This window comes from Cervus canadensis, chromosome 21 (assembly GCF_019320065.1).
Source record: "Cervus canadensis isolate Bull #8, Minnesota chromosome 21, ASM1932006v1, whole genome shotgun sequence".
NCBI lineage: Eukaryota > Metazoa > Chordata > Mammalia > Artiodactyla > Cervidae > Cervus > Cervus canadensis.
The window spans coordinates 15374320-15393419 of record NC_057406.1 but is presented as its reverse complement, the minus strand read 5'-3'; the positions used below and the strand labels follow the sequence as shown (position 1 = coordinate 15393419).

The 19100-nt window shown below is 48.1% G+C and overlaps 1 long non-coding RNA gene across 2 annotated transcripts; it reads right to left on the bottom strand.

Moving 5' to 3' along the window:
- Positions 1-1916: 1916 nt before the first annotated feature.
- Positions 1917-12791, bottom strand: LOC122423920. 2 transcript variants are annotated; one of them, XR_006264242.1, is made up of 3 exons: positions 12462-12791; positions 2677-3072; positions 1917-2195 (listed from the first exon to the last, which is right to left on the bottom strand). It is a non-coding gene; the product is annotated as an uncharacterized LOC122423920 (long non-coding RNA). The 2 variants fall into 2 exon arrangements; XR_006264243.1 differs by having other exon boundaries at positions 2704-3072.
- Positions 12792-19100: the final 6309 nt, after the last annotated feature.

Genomic DNA, 19100 nt, shown 5'->3' with positions numbered 1-19100 from the left:
GGGGCGGGGAGCAGGGCCAGCAGGGCGTCCGGGTGGCCACGAGGGGGCGCCGCGGGGGCGGAGGGAGCGGGTCTCCGGCCGAGCGGGTGACTCACGGCGGCGGGAGGGAGGGAGGGAGGGAAGATGAGTCAGCCGTCCTCCGGCTTCCCGCGCCCGCCGCGCCCCGGCAGCCGCCCGGAGCTGACCCTAGGGAGGGGCCCCATGGTCGCCGGCAGGGCCCGGGATTCCCCGAAGCGGGGGCGCGCTGGGCCTAGCTCTCGGCGTCTTCTCCCTCTGGGCCGGGGCTTCGGGAGGAGACTCCGCGATCGACCGGGGCTGATGATCCAGGGCGGCGGGTGCCAGCTTGGGAGCCGCAGAGGCGCTGGCCCGCGGGCTCGGGGTGGGCGGTGGTCCTGCCTGCGGGGCGGGGGGGAAGGAGTGCTTCCCTGGGGGGTCCGCTAGGATGCTCCGGGTGCGGTGGGCTGCGGGCGGCGGCGCAGAGAACCGGGTCGCCCCGCCCTGCCGCCAAAGCCGCACCCAGAAAACCTGCCCTGTTCCTTGGCGCGCAGGCTGTTTTCACGTCTCCGATACCCGGTGCCCGGAGAGGGTCTGACTCAGACCTTGGGGGTCAGAGCTGACCGAGACCTCGCGGAGCCTGGGCCCCGGCCTCGCGTGGGCAAGCCCCAGAGGGGAGACCGAGCTCCTGACTTTCACCAGCCTGTGAAAGTCCATGGACTCATGGGATTTTCCAGGCAAGAATACTGGAGTGGGTTGCCATTTCCGTTTCCTTCTCCAGGAGATCTTCCCGACCCAGGGATTGAACCCCAGTCTCCCGCATTGTAGGTAGATGCTTTACCGTCTGAGCCACCAAGGAAGTCAATTCGAGCCCGTGAAAAGTGCTTAAAATAGTTCCTGGCACCTAGTCAGCCGTTATGTATAATAAATAATATATATGCCTAATAGCTCATCTTTGTGGGGTACTTACTGTGTGCCTCTATGTGTTCTTCATGGATTGCTTGATTCTCACAACTGCACTAAGACATAAACAGTATTCTTATCCTCATATGCGGGCTCGGGAAACATGCTCAGAGAAGTTAGGTAACTTGCCCAAGATCACACAGCTAGGAAGTAAGTGTGTGGGAGTTAGATTCAGACCCCCTGAATTCAGAGGCTGTGTGCATGAGACAGACTTCAAATACTGGTGAGGTGCAGGTGTTAACACAAAAATTAACTGGTTGATCTAAGAAAGAAATGGGAGATTTTTATTGGTGCCAAACTGTGGGGTTATAACCTGAGAACAGCCTCTCAGAAAGCTTTGAGAACTGTTTGCCCTGTTAGGGGCTTCCCTGGTGGCTCAGACGGTAAAGCGTCTGCCTGTAATGTGGGAGACCTGGGTTCGATTTCTGGGTCGGGAAGATCCCCTGGAGAAGGAAATGGCAACCCACTCCAGTACTCTTGCCTGGAAAATCCCATGGACCTGGTAGGCTCCAGTCCATGGGTTGCAAAGAGTGAGACCTGGTAGCCTCCGGTCCATGGGTTGCAAAGAGTCAGACACGACTGAGCGACTTCACTTCACTTGGCCTGTTAGAGGTTACATGGTTGTGTAACAAGGTTTGAGAGAGGGGGCTGTACATTAAATGACAGGTTATTGACAGTTTACACGATCCAGATCCACAGGCGCAAAGCACAGTCATGGATTATCATCTTACAAGATTAAGAAAGAAGTTTATCTCTTAAGGAATTGCGACCCTTATGAGATTAAGAAAGATCATGATCGAAGAGGAGGTTGGATTAATGCAGAGACATCACACATGTACGTACACACACATATGCAAAAAGGGGAGGAAGGAACCCAAAAGGACAAAGAAAAAATTAATGTTTAAATTATGTCTTGCCTTAGAATTTGGATTTTATTTCATTGCAGGACTATGCTGCAGGTGGTTTGCTTCTCAGGGTGTCTGAAGAGCAATGGTGTTAAACTGAGAGCTGGCTAGATGCTAGGGGTGGGGGTCTGGTGAGCTCTGTCCCTCCAACCAGTGCCCAAGTTCTGCAGTTTCCCAGGTGCCACAGGACAGAAGAGAAGCACTGGGTGTCATCTTGTCTGGTCATTGGCTAGCCCTCTGCTCCCTGGTCTCTGGGCCCCCTCTTCTGGCTCCTTTGGTGGCCCACACTCACTGCTTGGGGGAACATTGCCTTTAGCAGAGTTTCCCAAATACCTGCCAACAGAGAGAGACCAACTTGAGGATGTTAAATACACAGACCCAGCCCGTGGCAGAGGGTTGATTCTCAGCCTTGATCTTACATTGGTGCTCAGTGGACTTTATGCCTAGGTCCTGCCCCCTGCAGATTCTAATTATATAGATTTGGGGGTCCCCCTGGACCTTGGGGTGATCCTCGAGTGCAGCTGAGATTGAGCACAGCCGCTCCGGTGGTAGAGTCCGGAGGGTGAAGGTGGCCTTAGGAATCTCTATGTTTAAGAATCTGCTCATGTGGTTTTCAGGTTGCTCCCCTGTTTGCCAACCTCTGGTGTAGAACACACTTTCTTCTAATTGTCTTTGAAGACTGCCCCAGGTTCTTACAACTGAACTATCTGCCTTCTGCGTGTGAACTGCCTCGCAGGTTGTCTTGGAAACTGCATCAATTCTCCCATGCAAGAAAGGGTGCACGGTCCCTGCTTAGCTTCTCCTAAGCCCCTACCTTAGTTTATAGGCGTTCTCTCCTTACCAGAGACCAGCATTCTCACCCATCCTGTCAGCTTCATTGCTCAAAAGTTCTGGGCAGGGTGGTCAGCTCCTCTGAGCTGGTGGTCACCTGAGGCGGAACTCTTGCACCCTGAGGGCTCAGCTATGTTGACCGCCCAAGGACCTCAGGGAACCCTCACGCCCATCCTCTTTCCCCAGGTCTCAGTAGATGGTGTTGTCATGACAAGCGAGCTGGCTGGAGGGACTGCTCCCCCCTTCCTCTGGGACAGGTTTTTAGCCCTCTTTTTTCATGTTGTCTTCTGCCCTGAGGGCTTCCTAGCTGGCTCAGTGGTAAAGTATCCTCTTGCCAATGCAGGAGACTCGAGTTGGATCCCTGGGTCTGGAAGATCCCCTGAAAAAGGAAATGGCAACCCACTCCATTATTCTTGTCTGGGAAATCCCATGGACAGAGGAGCCTGGTGGGCTATAGTCCATGCGGTCATAAAGAGTCTGAAAAGACTTAGCAACTAAGCAACAACAACAATAAAATAACATCTTCTGCCCTGGAGTAAAGTTAATCTGTCATCTCCCAGCTTGATAGCCAACCCATGAATCTGGCTATTGTGAGTTCTTCTGGTTTCTTGGTGCTCATGTTAGGTGTGAGGCTAGGAGTTTAGGGACCAGAGTTCTCCACGACCCCCTGTGATCTTCTCCCCATCACTCCAGGTCCTCTGGCACCCCTGTGCCACTTCACTCAGATCACCCCCTTCCCGATCTCTGTCCCTGCCCGAGTGCTCCACCCTCCACCCAGAGCTGCCATCCATTGTTCTCCTTGGGAGTGGATGCATCATGGGAAATCACTGGGGCCAAGGAGGAAGGAAGGAGGGACAGGAATGGAAGGGGCGGGTGATGGAAAAAGTGACTGCCAGCCATTGCCTGGATGTGAGCCTGGAAGGCAGGGCAGGGCGGTTGCTGTGGTGACGGTCAGAAAAGCACGCTGCCACTGGTTTCCTGTCCTTGGCACTGAAGGCTACTTGTGTGTCTTTCCTGTCCTGCTCTGATACCTTTAGGCTGCCTCCTGGGACGGGGTCCAGACCCCCAGATTTAACTCTCGCACCTCAGGTTCCCAGCCTGACCAAAGGAAGGTAAAGAGCATATGCTGAGTATTCCATCTGCCCCTGCAGACCTTCCAACCTTCTCCACGTGCCCTGTGCCCCAGCCGGCTCACCTTTGTGGGCCCCTCCTCCTGGGCTCTCTTGCTCTCTGACTTTGGGTCAGAAGCCCAGGGAGCCTCACCATCCCTAGCTGGTCTCCCTCAACCCCCACCTGCCCCTCCGTGATTAGCCCCTCCCTGGGCACCCCTTCCTCTCTATTTGCTGCTGGAGGGGATCCTTTTAACAAGGAGGGAGGGATGAAGGAGGGCAGGCACTTCAGGACTCCTTTCTCTGATCAGGCTCTGGCAGGCTGGCCGCGTGGGCGGGGTAGCCTTGAAGGTGTAACCTGAGCTGTACCCAGAAGGCTGCCCTGCCCAGAAATAGCTTGGCTGAAATCCTGAAGTCCAAGGGTCACTCTCTGGGTTAAAGAATTTCTCTGTATTTCTGTATTGCATATAGGGTTATTGTTACTATCTTTCTAAATTCCATATATATATGCGTTAGTATGCTGTATTGGTGTTTTTCTTTCTGGCTTACTTCACTCTGTAAAATAGGCTCCAGTTTCATCCACCTCATTAGAACTGATTCAAATGTATTCTTTTTAATGGCTGAGTAATATTCCATTGTGTATATGTACCACAGCTTTCTTATCCATTCGTCTGTTGATGGACATCTAGGTTGCTTCCATGTCCTGGCTATTATAAACAGTGCTGCGATGAACATTGGGGTACGTGTGTTTCTTTCAGTTCTGGTTTCCTCGGTGTGTATGCCCAGCAGTGGGATTGCTGGGTCATATGGCAGTTTTATTTCCAGTTTTTAAAGGAATCTCCACACTGTTCTCCATAGTGGCTGTACTAGTTTGCATTCCCACCAACAGATGTATAGAATAGTCTTTTGGACTCTGTGGGAAAAGGTGAGGGTGGGATGATCTGAGAGAATAGCATTGAAAGATGTATATTATCATATGTGAAACAGATCACCAGTCCAGGTTCGATGCATGAGACAGGTGCTCAGGGCTGGTGCACTGGGATGACCCAGAGGGATGGGATGGGGAGGGAGGTGGGAGGGGGCTTCAGGATGGGGAGCACATGTAAACCCATGGCTGATTCATATCAATGTATGGCAAAAACAACTACAATATTGTAAAGTAATTAGCCTCCAACTAAAATCAATAAATTAAAAAAAAAAAGTTTCTCTGTAAAGATCCCACATTCCCTGGGAAGGTGAGTACATTACTTTCATTCATTTCTCAATGTACTTTATAATAGTTTCAGTAGATAAGAAGCTTGACCATAAGCTTCAAGATGCGAAGACTATCTTCCTTGTGTAGACATGACATGGGGTCTGGTGAAGAGTAGGCTTAAAAAAAATCTGCTGAATAGATTCATCCCCCATTCAATAAATGTATCCTGGGCACCTACTGTGTTCCAGGTGTTCTAGATGCTTGGGACACATTAATGAACAAACAGATAAAGAGCCCCTTCAGGCAGAGAGATGAACAGTATATTTTATATACACGCATATATATATATATATATATGTGGTGCTTCCCTGGTGGCTCAGAGGTAAAGAATCTGCCTGCAGTGCAGGAGCTATGGGAGATGCACATTTGATCTTTGGGTCAGGAAGATCCGCTGGAGGAGGTCATGGCAACTCACTCCAGTATTCTTGCCTGGAGAATGCCATGGACAGAGGAGCCTGATGGGCTACAATCCATAGCATCACAAAGAGTTGGACACGACTGAAGTGACTTAGCATGCATACATGTAGATGTGTATGTGTCCAAAGCCTGCTACCTTCTCTGAAGAACCTCACTGAACCCCACAGGCTCATCCAGACTTCCTCTGTCCCCTTTGCTACAAGCAGACTGTGCCAAGTTGCTCTTTGTGACCCCATGGACTATAGCTGCCAGGCTCCTCTGTCCATGGCATTCTCCAGGCAAGAATACTGGAGTGAGTTGCCATTTGTTTCTCCAAGGGATCTTCCTGGCCCAGGGATTGAACCCAAGTCTCTTATGTCTCCTGCTTTGGTGGGTGGGTTCTTTACCACTAGCACCACCTGGGCTAAGCAGACCAGTCTCTTCAAGTTTCCTTGGTGTATCTTATTTCAGAGACAGTTGACAAGGAAAGCAGAGGCTCCTAACAAAGGAGATACTTGTGGCTACTAGGGAGTTTTTACGGTGGATGTTGTATAATAAACCCCACACTGGTGAAACTTAATGGCGTGTAAATGACTGTGTTAAAAGCAATCAAGTACTGCTTGATCCAAGAAGGTGATGTAGGAGGTTTCTGAACTCACCTTCTCCTATGAGCACAGCAAATCTATAGCAACATGTGCAAAAATTCCATAAAAAATTGCAGAAATCAGCTGAGTGAATTCTATACATTGGATGAATGGGAAAATATCCACATCAAAATGAGTAGAAAGACTGAGACATAAACCCCATCCTACACAGTGCTATGCAGTCAGGAGGGGACTCAACTCCCAGTGTCCCCCTCGGGAGTCAAGGCTTTGGACCTAATATCTTGTGCTCTAGCTTTTAGGACTTCCACTTTTGGGGATGGGCCTAAGACAGGAGATAGATGGGCCCTAGGTTGAACAGTGTCTCCCCTCTGGACAGAAACTCCATGATAGCAGATACTCTATAAGTGCAGGATGATGGAGGAGGCTGGGCCCTGCCCAGATAAGAGATAAAAGGCCATATATTCCTCATTCTTGAAGTTAAGGAGACCTCTTCAACTATATATGCCCAGAAAGGCTCCTTGGAAGTTTAAAAGGGAGGGAGTGCCACCTCATAGTAAGTGATATCAACTACCCATAGGCCTCTTCACTAGAATCCATCTTGGCTAAGAGATGAGCATGGACACATGGGAGGACCCTGAGATGTACCAAATATTGACTTGGAACCAGGCAAATCAAAATGATTGGCCAAAGGAAACCTGGAAGAAATGTCCCATATACATGATTCAAACTTCCATGAGGGTGCGACTCAGCAACTCTCTCTCTGAGCCTGCCCATGTGTCTATCCACACATACTGTACTCTTTTCCTCCTAATAAGTTCTTTACTCGCTTCACTACTTTCTGTCTTTGTGGTAATTCTTTTCTGCAAAGCTGAGGAGCCAGGGTCTTGTCAATGACCACTTGTCCAGTGTTTACGATGTGGTGCTCTCACCACTGTGACCTGGCTTCGATATCTGGCTGGGAACTGAAGCCCTGTTTCAAGCCACTGCAGGCTGAGGCCACCTGAGATCAGCCCGCCAAAACACTTAGCTCTGAAAGTCAATGGGACTTGCATCCATAGGGTCCACAAGACTATAGCAAACGAAAAAATAGTTCTTAATGAGCTATGCACCTCCAGGCTTAGTGGAGAGGGAGTAGACAGAAATGTCCTTTTCTCAGTCTTTCCCTGAAGGAGTCCTATTTGCATAACTTAAAAACTGTTGCTTCAGAGTCTGGCTTCCAATCAACCTGAATCTAGATTGACATCAGACAGAGATCTTCGACTTTGGGACACTGACAGGTCTCAGCATATCCTCAACTACTGGGAGCCATGGAGAACAAAGAATGCAGTTTGAACAATCACAGAGGCTTGAAAGATAATCAAGAACCAGCCTGTCAGGAGCTGAGCTGAGCTGAATGATAAAGTTCATCTGCTACTTGAGACCAGCCTGTCAAGATTGGGCCAGGTGGCTGTTTTATCTATTGCACAGAAAACAACATGGGAAGTAAAGGAAAAAGAAGAAACAGAAGAACATGCTTCAAAAAAGAAAGATAACAAGATAAAGAAACAGACATAAATTACTTACTCGATAAAGAGTTCAAAATAATGGTCATAAAGAGACTCACTGAAGTCAGGAGGACAACGCATGAACAAAGTGAGGGTTTCAACAGAATTAGAAAAATATAAGGAAGTACCAAACAGAAATCACAGAGCTGAAGAATTCAGTTACTGAACTGAAAAATTCAATAAAGGGGATCAATAGCAAACTAGATCAAGTAGGAGAAAGGATTAGTGAACTTGAAGACATGATATTGGCATTCATCCAATTAGAGGAGCAAAAAAAACAAAAGAAAAAAAAGGGGTAAAGATAGCTTGTGAAAGTGAAAGTTGCTCAGTTGTGTCTGACTCTTTGTGATCCCACAGGACCCAGTAGGCTATAGCCCATGGAATTCTCCAGGCCAGAATACTTGAGTGGGTAGTCATTCCCTTCTCCAGGGGATCTTCCCAATCCAGGGATAGAATCCAGGTCTCCCACATTGCAGGTGGATTCTTTACCTGTTGCACCACCAGGGAAACCCAAGAATACTGGAGTGGGTAGCCTATCCCTTCTCCAGTGGATCTTCCAGATTCAGGAATCAAACTGGGGTCTTCTGCATTGCAGGTGGATTCTTTACCAGCTGAGCTACCAGGGAAACCCTAAAGATACCTTGTGAGATGCCATTAGTGGACCAATATTCACTTTATAGGAATTCCATGAGGAGAAGAGAGGGAGAAAAGGACAGAAAGTTTATTCAAAAAAGTAATGGCTGGTATTTCTCTGGTGGTTCAGTGGTTAAGAATCCATCTGCCAATGCAGAGGACATGGATTTGAACCCTGGTGAGGGAACTAAGATCCCACATGTCTCAGAGTAACTAATTCCGTGTGCTGCAACTGCTGAGCCTATGTTCTCTGGTGAGCCCACGTGCCACAGCTAAGACCCAACATAGCCAAAAAAAAAAAAAAAAAAGACTCTGAGTTTCCAAGGTAGGGGTCATGGATTCAATCCCTAGTTGAGGAAGTCCTGTATACTATGCCGGCCTCCTCCACCAAAAAACCCTAATATGTCATTATGAAAATTAGTATGAAGTTTACTCAAAACATTAAAAATAGAACTACCATATAATCCAACAGCCCCACTTCTGGGTATTTATCCAAAGGAAAGGAAAACAAGATCTCAGAGAAATAATATATGCAGCCCCATGTTCATTGCAGCATACTCACAACAGCACGATACAGATACAACCTAAATGTCCCTCAATGGATGAATAGATAAAGAAGATATATACACAATGAAATACTATTCAGTCATGAGAAAGATGGAAATCCTATGGTTTGTGATGACATGGACAAAACTTGAGGGCTATAAGCTAAGTGAAATAAGCCAGACAGACAAAGACAAATATTCCATGTTATCTCTTATAGGTAGAATTTTAGAAAGTTAAACTCATAGGGACAGAATGTGGAAAATTAATTGTCAGGGCCTGGGTGTGTGTGGTGGGTAGGGGAAATAGGGAGAGGTTGGTAAAAGCTTGCAAATTTTCAGATGAATAAGATCTGAGGATCTAATGTAAACATGGTTACTTTCAGTTCAGTTCAGTTGCTCAGTCATGTCCGACTCTTTGCGACCTCATGGACTGCAGCGTGCCAGGCCTCCCTGTCCATTACCAACACCCAGAGTTTATTCAAACTCATGTCCACTGAATCAGTGATGCCAACCAACCTTCTCATCCTCTGATGTCCCCTTCTCCTCCTGCCTTCAATCTTTCCCAGCATTGGGGTCTTTTCAAATGAGTCAGTTTTTCACATCAAGTGGCCAAAGTATTGGAGTTTCAGCTTCAGCATCAGTTTTTCCAATGAATATTCAGGACTGATTTCCTTTAGGATGGACTGGTTGGATCTCCTTGCAGTCCAAGGGACTCTCGAGAGTCTTTTCCAACACTGCTGTTCAAAAGCATCAATTCTTCGGTGCTCAGCTTTCTTTATAGTCCAACTCTCACATCCATACATGACTACTGGAAAAACCATAGCTTTGACTAGATGGACCTTTGTTGGCAAAGTAATGTCTCTGCTTTTTAATAAGCTGTGACTTAATGATGACTTTAGGTGATAACAATGCATTATAAGGCTTCCTTGGTGGCTCAGATGGTAAAGAATCCCCCTGCAATGCAGGAGACCTGGGTTCAATCCCTGGGTCAGGAAGATCTCTTGGAGAAGGGAATGGCAACCCACTCCAGTATTCTTGCCTGGAGAATTCCATGAACAGTGGAGCCTGGCGGGCTATAGTCCATGGGGTCGCAGAGAATCGGACATGACTAAGCAACTAACACTTCACTTCAATGTACTGTAAAGTTGCAATTGTCAAGATAGTAGAACTTAAATGTTCTTACAAAAAAAGCCCCTAAAACAAAAGATAAATATATGAGGTGATGGATATGTTAATAAACTGGATGGGGTAATCCTTTCATAATGCATATGTCTATCAAATAACCACAATGTACACCTTAAATATCTTACAATTTTGTATGTCAATTATACCTCATTAAATCTGAAATACAATAAATCAGGTAGCTTCTGTGAGTGTGTGTATCAGTGTTTGTAGCTGCAAAATATAAAACTCCTGGTCAGAAAAATAATTTATTTTAGGATATTTGATGCCCAGGAAACTTCCAAGAAGAGCCAAGAGACCAGCTTGCAAGCCACACAGACCTATTACTAGGCCAGCGAAGGTGCGCCCCCATCCCTAGTCATGGGCAGGGCATCTCATACGGCCAACATGGGTCCCCTAGACACAGGAACCTCGTGTCCTCAAGCCCCAGAGGTCCATGCCTCCATCTCCTCCGTTGCCAGGAAACGTAGCCCTACTGGTACCTGCCTCCTCACACTCTTTCTTCACTCAAAATTTTAAACCTCAGTTGGTTGTCTTGGGTGGAGCTTAGGTCACATGCCTATTCCCTGGTTTAAAATGAGGCTGGGAAAGCAACTTTTCTGGCTTCTACCAGGCTCTGTCAGTGCGTGTTCTTGGTTTTAGCCAACAGAAACTGACTCTGGTTGACTTAAGTGCAGGGAATTTCCTGCAGGAAAGGTAGGAGGAGAGTGGAGGGGCGGGGCCAGTCTTTTGTGAGGCATCTACTACATGTTTTGTTATTCACATTCTTTCTTTTAATCCTCATGTCAACCTTGTGAATTAGGGTATTGTTACTCCCACTTCACAGATGAAGAAACTGAGGCTCAGTGACTTTAAAGGACTTGCCTAAGATTGTATAGCTGGTAAGTGGCAGATATAGAAATAAAATCTAGAACGTTTCGACTGAAAATTCCATGCTGCTTCTGGAGTTTATTTTTCTCTTTTTATGTGCATGGATTGCCCAAAAGCTCCAAATATTTTCACCACTGCTGGAGTCCTGGCAACATCAGCCAGTGGGGTGGCTGCCAGGGGCTGTGGCCGCAGAGGAGACTGGGAGGCGGGGTACGCCTGTGTGGGTCCTTTGTGTCAGGTATTTATAAACCTGGATCTTCTCCCTCACAACAAATATCAGAGGTATTTCTTCTGGCTCTCAGATTCAAGCAAGGTCTCCTCCCCTCTGTTCACAAGAACACTTCCCAGGAGAGGCAGTACCCAGAGGTCAGGTGAGGCCAGGATAGCTGGGGGAGAACTATGGCTCCCAGATTACAGGTACCCTGGGGACTTGGGGTCTGCCATAGAGTCCCTTGGACAGCAAAGAGATCAAACCAATTAATCTTAAAGGAAATCAACCCAGAATATTCACTGGAAGGACCAATGTTGACGCTAAAGCTCCAATCCTTTGGCTACCTGAAGAGCCAATTCATTGGAAAAGGCCCTGATGCGTGGAAAGATTGAAGGCAGGAGGAGAAGCGGGCAACAGAGAATGAGATGGTTGGATGACATCACTGACTCGAGGGACATGAGTTTGCGTAAACTCTGGAAGATGGTGAAGGACAGAGAAGCCTGGCCTGCTGCAGTTCATGGGATCGCAAAGAGTTGGACACAACTGAGCCACTGAACAACAACAACATGGGACCGAAGGCCCGAAGCCTCTTCTGCAGGATTTTGTCCTAAACCACGTGGCCTTGCCTCCTTTGGCCACGAATGGTTGGTTCAGCCTCAGCACCACAGGCTGACCAGGGCCCATGATGGGCTTTGGTGTCAGGGCTGTGGCCACATCAGAGCGCTGGGGATGGGCTAGGCCTTATGTTCGAGGGGCAGAAGCAGGAAGAGGCCCAGAAAGAGCAGAAAAAGAGGCGGCCCACCCGAGAGGTGATTGCACCCTGGATCCTGGGCACTGTCCCCTTCCTGTTACATGGCCTCCTGAGGGTGGTTGTTCCTGGGGTCCCTAGAATCCTTCAGAGCCTTCTTGCTGTGAATTCCTTACAGTTATATTTTTAGACCTAACAGAGTGAGAGAGATTGTGGTGACCCAATGAGACCAATGAGGAAAGACCCGGATCACAGACCTGACGTGGTCTGCCCGCCACATCCTCATTGGCCGTCCTTGGGGAGCTGTCGTCACCCACACTTGGGTTCCTGGTTCCTGCAGTTCAGAGTCACAGGAATGCCTGAGGGCCAGAGCCTGACGAGGGGGTAAGATGTGGACTAGAAGCCCAGGGGAAGATAGAGGAAGGGCCAGAGGGACCAGGGGCGCACCGTGGGCTTCCACTCACGACATCATCATGGAGCTCAGCCACAGGGTGTGCTGTAAATAGGGTTTTCCTCACAGGGGTCAAAGCACGGGTTTCTATTTTAATGTGTGTATGACTCATTTAGCTGTTTCAAAATTCAGAAGGCACAGAAGAGAGTGCACCAAAAATCTCCCTCCTTCCCAGCCAGCAGCTCCCCTCCCCAGGCAACCACTGGAGAGTTTGCTCACCCTTCTGGAAATGTTCCACGCACATAGAAGCAGGCTCACTCACACGGCGCCCTGATGATGCAGATGTTAGCCCATGATTCCCATCGTCTGTCCTGCGCCTGGTTTTCTTCATTGTGAATAAGTGACTAATGTTCTCCTGGGTGAGGGGAGATTAGAGGTCATCCTGGAACAGGTAATAAGGCTGCAGTCTGCCGGGAAGGTGGACATAGTGGGCGGCAGCCCACTGGCCAGGCCCTCAGGGAAGGTGTGTGCGTGTGACTGTGTATGTGTGTGTGAGAGTTTTGGTGAGAGTGTGTGAGGGTGTATGAGAGTGTATGTGCATGAGAATATATGAGTGTATATGTGTATGAGTGTGTGTGCAGATGTGTGAATGTATGTGACTGTGTATGTGTGTGAGGGTGTGTGTGTGTGTGAGGGTGTGTGTGTGAGGGTGTGTGAGTATATGTTTTTGTATGTGTGTGAGTGTGTGTGTATGTGTGTGAGAGTGTATATGTGTGTCAGGGTATGTGAGTGTGTATGTGAGGATGTGTTTGTGTATGTGTGTGTGTGTGAGTGTGTATGTGTGTGAGGGTGTGTGAGTGTGTATGTTTTTGTATGTGTGTGAGGGTGTGTGAGTATGTGTGTGTATGTGTGTGAGTGTATGTGTGGGAGGGTGTGTGAGTGTATATGTGTGTGGGTGTGTGTGAGCGTCTGTATGTGTGTGTGAGTGTGTATGCATGTGAGGGTGTGTGAGTATGTATGTTTTTGTATGTGTGCGAGGATGTGTGAGTATGTGTGTGTGTATATGTATGTATGTGTGTGAGGGTGTGTGAGTATGTTTTTGTATGTGTATGTGTGTGTGTGTGTGTGTGTGAGTGTGTATTTGAGGATGTGTGTGTGTATGTGTGTGTGAGTGTGTGTGTGTGAGAGTGTGTATGCGTGTCAGGGTATGTGAGCATGTGTGTGTGTGTGAGTGTGTATGAGCGTCTGTGTGTGTGTATGCGTGTGAGGGTGTGAGTGTGTATGTTTTTGTATGTGTGTGAGGGTGTGTGAGTATGTGTGTATATGTGTGTGTATGTGTGTGAGCATCTGTATGTGTGTGAGTGTGTGTGTGCACGTGTCTCCAAGAAGCCTTAGGAAAGCCCTAGTGCACAGTCCCACATTGCACCTGGTTCTAAGTCTGCTGTCTTAACCTTCAGACTGGGTTTCCTTCCCACATGGGGGAGTGACAAGAATATCCCTTGGGGCTGTTGGGAGGGTGGGACAAGGATGTGCTGGGAAACCATCCTGCCAGGTGAGGGGTTATTCTCAGCTGGTCAGACTGGAAGAGGTTCTCCATTTCCCCGCAAGGGCATCTTGACCCTTCTCTGCTGGCCTCCCGCCCACTGCCTCGTTCTCCGGAACGACATCATCTCACCCTGGGGAGTCAACAGAAGCCTTTGCCCCAGCCTCCCACCCCCACCTTCCTGCCCACAGACCGGCTTCAGCCTCACCTCACCTCTCTCCCGCCCTTTCTTGGAACCTGAAACTTTCTACCTCCGCCCTCTACCCCCAAGTCTTCCACCTTCCCCTCATTCCTGACTCCCTTCAGCCTGTATTCCAACATGCTCAGATTTTTCCATCTGGCATAGTAAACCTGGGCTCCCTTGGGGCTCAGACAGTTAAGAATCTGCCTGCAATGCAGGAGACCTGCGTTCGATCCCTGGGTCGGGAAGATCCCCTGGAGAAGGGAATGGCAACCCACTCCAGTATTCTTGCCTGGAAAATGCCATGGACAGAGGAGCCTGGCAGGCTATAGTCCATGGGGTTACAAAGAGTTGGATACGACTGAGCGACAAACATTCACTCACTCATAGCAAACCCTCCCCTGACCCCACATCACCCTCAACTGCTGTTTTTCTCCCCCACTGCAAAGTCAAATTCCTTGAAAGATGAGCCTCAAACCATGACCCCTACTCTTTCCTTCACTTCTTAGCCAGTTTCACGATTTTTAAAAAATTTTTGGCCATGCTTCATAGCATGTGGGATCTTAGTTCCCTCACCAGGGATTGAACCCACGCCCTGTGTAGAGGAAGTGTGGACTCCTAAACACTGAACTGAATTCCCCTGTCATATTTTTTAACAGAATGTTTATGGAACTCTACCTGTCAGGTGCTTTTCTAAGCACTTGTGTGTAAGTGACCCACTGAATACCCAGAACAACAATTCAAAGAGGTAAGCACTGTTACTAGCCCATTTGACAGATGAGGAAACCAAGGGAGAGAGATTGAGTGTGGTCACGCTGAGTACAATCCACACCCAGGGAGTGAGCGGTTGCAAAACCAGGCAGTCTGTCTAGTTCCCACGTGCAGGGATCCAGGAAGCAGATTCATGCCAGGTCAGCAACCAGCTCTTTGTCCAAACAATGGCGGCTGTCGGTGAGTTTTGATTCCCCCATCCTGCCTTGGCTTGGAACACTGGTTTCTTAAATCTTGGTGTTCCTCTTTCTCTTCCCCTTTCTTCTCCCTTTCCTTGGGTGAATCCACCCATTCCAGGGGTTGCTGGATCTCCTAAGCTATAGTCCGCCAGGCTGCTCTGTCCATGGGATTTCCCAGCAAGAATACTAGAGTGGGTTGCCATTTCTTCCTCCAGGGGATCTTCCCAACCCAGGGATTGAACTCGTGTCTCCTGCATTAGCAGGCAGATTCTGTACCACTTAGCCCCCAGGGAAGCCCCTTGATCCCATTAGGGGTTTACAAAGACTCCAGTCTGCACTGTTTGTCGCAGTCAGTTAACCACCTGGGATCTCAGCTTACAGGTCACTTTCTCAGGAAGCTTCCAAAGACCGTCTCTCTGTATGCTTTTCACATCCACATCTGGCAGTGTCAGATTGCTTCTTATTCTGGACTGTAATTGTCCATTTCCTGGTTTAAGGGCCCTGTCCCCCACCACGTCTGGGGAGTGTGTTTCCTTTTAGATCTGATGGCTTCATGCCTTGCCTGTTGAGAGCACTCCATAAATGTGTGCTGAGTGACATTTCAATGATGTGGATCTGGCTGGAACTGTGGGAGGGAAAGGAATTGCAAAGTGGTGGTTTGGTTCAAGAGAAATCAAAGAGAGGGCGGTTCAAGAGGGAGGGGACATATGTTTATCTATGGCTGATTCATGTTGATGTATGGCAGAAACCAACGCAGAATTGTTAATAGTAAGTTAGGGACTTTGGGAAGGTCATGTCCACACAGCTATGTTTAAAATGGATAACCAACAAAGACCTATTGTATAGCACAAAGAACTCTGCTCAATGTCAAGTGCCATCCTGAATGGGATGAGGGTTTGGGGGAGAATGGATCCATGTATATGTATGTATCCATACATACATATGATACATACATATCATATCCATGTATATGTATATGAAACTATTACAACAGTGCTAATCGGCTATACCCTGATGGAAAATAAAAAGTTGTAAAAATAATGTAGAGCAATTATCCTTCAATTAAAAACAAATTTAAATGTTAAAAAAAGATAAAGAGAGGAGGAATAAAGTAGGAGTTTGGAATGAATGTATACACATGCTATACTTAAAATAGAAAACCCAAAGGACCTGCTGAATAGCACAGGAAACTCTGCTCAGTATTCTATAATAACCTGAATGGGGAAAGAATTTGAAAAAGAATATATATATATGTATATATATATATATATATATAAAACTGAATCTCTGTGCTATACTCCTGAAACTAACACATTGTAAATCCACTATCCTTCAATTAGAATAAAATAAAATGAATGCGAAAAAAAGATAAGAAATATCTAAATAGACACTGTCCATAGAAATTCATTGAACTGTAGGAAAAAAAAGTATGACTAAAAATATGTGTGCCAATTTGGCAAGATTGAAAAAAAAAAGAGAAGAATCAAAAAGAGAAGCACAGAAGCATAGAAATGCACATAGCCGGGCAGGCTTGTCTGGGTCCCGCTTCTCTCACCTTCCCCTCCAAGAGCCGTGGGAAGAGCCTAGGTTCAAGTGGGGAGGATCTGTGTTCATGTCCTGCCCCACCACCAGCTGCAGTGTGATCTAGAGAAAGTTCCTCAACCGGTTTGTTTGTTTCTCATTGACAAAAGCCACCTGAAACCGCAGGGCAGTGGGCCAGGGCTCTGCTCTTTCTCTGTCCCCAGGTGTCCTTGTGCAAATGGCCCCCATCCTCACACCACTGTTGTCCAACTTAGAGTTGAGCTCCTCGGCCAGACCCTTTCCAAGGGCATTCCCATGTTCAAACTCCCTTACCTCCGTGTATACTTAGATTTTACCTCTGAAAGTTCAACCCAGCAACGAACCTCTCTCCCAGAGGAAGGAGGTGATGACTTTTCACCTGGCTGTCCTACACCCACAAGATGGCACAACCCTGCCCACCTGGAGGAGCAATTATAGAAGCTGTTTATGCAGATGGAACAGCCCGCACCATAGGGCTGCTTGGGAATTACGTTGACTCTGGGTGCCTAGACAGGAAGAGCTGATAGGACCCACAGCTGATAAAAAAAAAAAAAACAACAAACCACAATTTTCATGCAAAGCTTATCTCTTTCAGCTTCACAACAGCTCTGGGTTGGGGGTGGGGGGGATGGTCTTGAGTAGAGGGTGGGCTGCCAACCTGGAGCCACAGGAAGAGCTGATGCTGTGGATCAAGTTCAGAGGTTGCCTGCTGCAGAATGCCTTCTTGCTCAGAGAAGGGCAATCTTGCCTTCCACTCAGGTCTTCAACTGATTGAATGAGGGCCGTGTCCCTGCCATATTATGGAGGGCAGTCTGTTTCACTCAAGTCCATAGATTTAAGTGTAAATCTCATCCAAAAACAGCCCTATAGAAACACCCAGAATAATGTTTGTCTGCATGTCTGGGCACCAGGGTCTAAACACAGTGACATATCACATTAACCATCACAGGGGCTTTCTGTTTAATCCCTACAACCTGGGAGGTAGGTCTTGGGGTCTCCACTGATGGTAAGGTAAGGGAGGCTCAGAGCAGTGATGAGGTTGACTCAGGGCTGTAGTGCATGCCATCACCAATGGGCATCTTCCACAACTACACAGAGAGTGCTCCCTGGGTATTACTCAAAAACCAGCACCCAAGGGCCCAAAGCAGGGACTTATGAGGTTATGCTCAGAACTCGATAGAAACAGATAGCCATTTCAGTTTTTATTCATAGCTCTGTTACTTCTAGGATTCACAAGGGTCTGGGCTTGGGAATCATGAAGCATCTAGACAACATATTGATAAAGATAATCTCTCCACCTTACTTTGCTTTGATGCTTTATAGTGTTATAACTTCATAGTGCATTAAAGCTGAGCATCCTCAGTGAAGAGGGGAAAAGAGCGTTTTGTGTTGCAGGCTCCCCTGGTGGCTGAGTGGTAAAGAATCCACCTGTCAATGCGGGAGTCACAGGAGATGTGGGTTTGATCCCTGGGTCGGGAAGATTCCCCTGGGAAGGAGATGGCAACCCATTTTGGTATTCCTGACTGGAGAATCCCATGAACGGAGGAGCCTGGCGGGCTATAGTCTGTGGGGTCGCAAAGAGCAGAACATGGCTGAGCACACAGGGTTCGTGTTATCCTTCATCGGAAGGACTCTGCATATCAGAAAGCTAAGCACATCAAGACCACTTACACTGCTGGAAATATTCCTAGTGGAAATAACAATGAATCCTGCTTATTTATGTGTCAAGTTTTTCCAGGCTTCATTGGCTTGTGGGTACTAGAGACAGTCACAATTAAGTTAGTCACTAAAGAAAAAAAAAAAAAGAACAGAAGGGAGACGCTGGGCAGCTGGGAGCGCACAACTCTCACCATTTAGCTAAGATTGCCTCATTTCTTCATACTTCACTGTGGAAAGTCTAACATCTTCCTCCCCGTGCTTCTCTTGGTCAACTGGCCCTGACTTCCTGCTTCGGGCCAACAGCAATCTTATCACCACTCTCCGCGACGATCCTGTTTGCCAACCTAGCAAGCTTCTCCTTTACTTCAAAATCAACCTCCTCTCCCCCCACCGAGAGGCATCCGTGCTTGTGGCCGGCTTTCCAGGTGCCTGGCGGGGGTGATGGAGGGAATGCACAATGAGGGCTCCAGGCTGGACAGGTGCCCACCTGTTCTTTCCAAATGAACTTCTTGAGGTCTTTCTGCAGCCTGGTTCCAGCTCCCGGTTGCTTGTCCCTCCCTATTTCCTCACCTTCCTTCCTCTGCCTTCTCATCACTATCTTCTTTCTCTCAGAAAAGAACGTTAAGTTCCTCCCGGTTTCCTTGGTGGGGAAATTCCATCTTTTGTCACCCAGAGCATTTGTCTTGGCTCTGGGCCTCGCCCTGGCTGTCCTGGGAGTGGGCAGAGGCCTTCTGAGAATTCTTCATGAGAGAAGTGGGCCTCCTCCCTCCCCAGTCTGACTCCTGCCGCCGGCCAGTTGAGACCGACACAGATCCCCATCGATCCCAGCTGGAGGACCCCCAGCTCTGACCTACACGGCTTTGTGATTCATCCACCCCTGTGGCTTGTCCACAGTGATTGGGCACCCTGAGCTGATGGCAGAAGGGTCTGGTCTGGAAATCGCCCTTGACTTTCTGGTGTCTGGAAAACTCTGTGCTCAGGTGGACACCCGGCATGGTGTTCACAGGATCCACATCCCCCCACCT